Source organism: Octopus bimaculoides, chromosome 2, assembly GCF_001194135.2.
Source record: "Octopus bimaculoides isolate UCB-OBI-ISO-001 chromosome 2, ASM119413v2, whole genome shotgun sequence".
In the NCBI taxonomy this organism is placed as follows: Eukaryota; Metazoa; Mollusca; class Cephalopoda; order Octopoda; family Octopodidae; genus Octopus; species Octopus bimaculoides.
In genome coordinates this window covers 32,334,061-32,337,682 of record NC_068982.1, presented here as the reverse complement: position 1 = coordinate 32,337,682, position 3,622 = coordinate 32,334,061, and positions in this window count along the sequence as shown.

Genomic DNA, 3,622 nt, shown 5'->3' with positions numbered 1-3,622 from the left:
TATATATATATATATATGTATATATATATATGGGCATATTTATGCATAAATATTATGTAGTGAGACCAATCTCAGGGTGTTGGGCCTCACAGAGGAGATGACAATGGACTGAAATGTCTGGTGATATATGCTTCTTGGTGATATATAGAACACCTGCCCACTTCAGCAAAACTGAATTCTGGGAACACTATGTGTTTTACCTACAAGTAACAATAAATTTTTTCACACACCCTACCTTAACAAACCAAACTACATCTCCTCTCTTCTTCACGTTTCTTCTTTTTCATGCACTATGCTTATCCCTCACCAATTCTTTTATCTCTTCCCTATTCACTGTATCATTGCTATCCTGTTGTCTCCCATCTCCTCTATATACCTAAGTTTCACCAGTAACTGCATTTCCAACCCCTACAATCTTTGCATCCACATGAAGTCCTTACTCTCTATTCATACACCCTTGGCAATACTCTACCATCCCATTTATATTCTGATCCCCATACCTTGAGGGTATATCCTGGCATTTTCGCCACCATCTGTTTCTCTCTCATTCTATTCTACAATCTCATTTATATTCTGATCCCTGTACCTCGAGGGTATATCCTGGTACTTTGCCACCATCACTCTCCTGCTATCTTTTGAGAGTGATAAAAATAGTAATGTCATACATAGTTAAAATTTAAGGTATTGCTATATATATAACTTATATGTATATGTATGCATGTATGTATATAGTTAAGTAGATACTCATCATCATCATCATTTTAATGTCTACTTTTTCATGCTTGCATAGGTTCAATGGAATTTATTTAGGAGGATTTTTCTATGGTTGGATGCTCTTACTATTGGTAATCCTTACCTGTTTCCAAGCAAAGTAATATTCCTCCACACTAGATATGGTTTCAAGGAAGATTTGAAATAAATGACATTCATTTACAACAATCATGAGAAGTCAAGACAAGGAGACACAGACATACACACACACAATCTGTCTCTCTTGCTTCTTTCAGTTTCCTCCTACCAAACTCACTCACAAAGCTTTGGTTGGCCCAGAACTGTAGCAAAAGCCATTTGCTCAAAGTTCCACACAGTGGGACTGAACCTGAAACATTTTGATTGGAAAGCAAACTTCTTAACTGCAATACTTGTATGTATATAGTGTTGTAAACAAAGCTATATGTATATATATATATATATATATATATATATATATATATATATATATATATATATATATATCCACACACACAAACATGTATACATATCTACACAATGAGAAAGAGATCAGAATTTTTTCAAATTCAGCAGCATAAATAGCATATTTTTTCTTCTACAGTCTCAGTTCACTATTGGATTGGTTTGGGATATTCAGAGAAGTTTGATAAATTTAATTGTTCAGAAACAAAATTTATAGAATATTAAAATATTTCAAAGTGAAACAAAAAAAAGAAAGGCCACTTTTCCAATAACTACTTATAAGTCATTGTTTGTGAAAATCTATTGTGAATTGGAAATATTCATCTTAAATGTCAGGAATGTTAACACAAAAGGTAGTTAAATACACAAACTTTAAAAAGAAGAAACAGTTAATAGAAACGAAGCACATGTTGATGATAATGATGATCAGATAACAGAATATGATTATATATACATAACCACATACATACACACAAACACACACACACACATGTATGTATATTACAGTATATGTGCTATCTTATTGATGGCACATTTCATAGTGATATTAGCCTTTGTATTAGGTTATTATTTAGTTTAATTTTTTCGATTACAATGAAAATAAATAAATGAAATAAACTCTACATACACACACACACACATACATGCATACACACGTGCGTGCGTGTGTGTGTATAATATACGCATGCATCTTTTCATTCAGCTTGTACGTATCTTGCTCTCTATCTAGATCTATCTATCTAGTAAATGTGTGTGTATTATTTAATAGCAGCTTGACTCATCTCCATAGCTTTTGTAGGCTCATAGAAAGATCCCATCTGATCAGGTACCAAGGCTATGAGCCTATGAAACTTTAATTTGTATGGAGCTGAGTCTAACTGTTATTAAATAATATATGTAATTCCAATCAAATATGTTCAGTGTCATTTTCTTTCATTTGTCCACACACTCACTCATATATGTATGTATGTCTCTTCTAATTTTTAATTATTATAAATCTTTCACTGAGGAGGGAGCCAGTTTCCAACAAAGATACAAGGCTTCATTGTATGTATGTAAGTATGTATGTATGTAAGTATGTATGTGTGTACATATTATGCATTATTTGCTGAGGCCAGCTTTATCTTTCATCCCTCTGGAAGTCAATAAAATAAAGTGCTAGTCAGATACTGTGTTGATGGTATTGACTGACCCCTCTCATCAAAATTGCTGGCCTTGTGCCTAAATTAGAATCAAAGACTTAAGGTGGTGGGGTGGCAGAATCATGAAAGCATTAGACAAAATGCTTTGCAGTATTTCTTCTATCTTTCTACATTCTGAATTCAAATCCTGCCAAGATCAACTTCACTTTTCATTTCACTAGGTTTAAGAAAAAGAAGTACCAGTCTAATACTGGGGTCAACAGTATCTACTTATCATCTCTTCTTAAAATTGTTGGCTTGTACTTAAATTAGAAATATTTTTACAAGGGTGGTATGGGAAAATGCTGAGTGGTATTTCTTCTGGAACCTTACATTCTGAGTTCAAATTCCACAAAAATTGACTTAACCTTTCATCTTTTTCGGGATTGATAAAAATAAGGAACTAGTTCTGGGGGTCAATGTAGTCAACTTGATCTTTTCCCCTAAAATTACTGGCTTTGTGCCAAGCTTAGAAAGAATGATCACAAAATGTGGCACATCAGTAAAATTGTCAGGGTGTCTAGCAAAATGCCTTGCAATATTCCTTCTGGCTTTTACATTCTGAGTTCAAATCTCTCCAAGAGAACAAAACTACTTTTCATTCTGATGGGGAGTCATTAAAAAATGCTCATCATGAACCAGATTCAATATAACCAACAGTTTATGCCCCACCAAATTCCGGCCCTGTGTCTATGTAAGAAATTATTATTTGTTTTCTTTTTTCTCAAAACCATTTTGTGTTTCTTAAAATTATGAGGAATTTAAAAATTTAGAATTGAAATGTAATTTGCATTTGAGTATCTTTTTCTATATTTTAAATATTTCTTTTTTTTTTTTATTGAAGTATCATATACATTAAAGACAGTTAGTTAAAATATCATCTTCATAATATTTTATGCTTTTTGAACTCCTAAATTAGTGAATTAACATTAAAAGAAATTATTTTGAATTCTATTAAGTTATTTTGATATCAAGATATATTCTATAGCGGCATTAATTTAATTTTTAACTTCAAAGAATTAGTAAAATTTGTGTCTTAAACCGGCAGAGTAGTCTTAATAATAATATATAAATACATCAAATTTAAGCAAGTAAAAACTTTACACAACATCCCTGTTTACACTCTTCTTCTTCATAAACATGAAAATGTATAACAAACCATTAATTAGCTTGGCAAAAATGTGTTATAAAATGTACTTAAAAATCATCATAATACATATAAGACAAGCTTGTAAATGGAGAAAAAC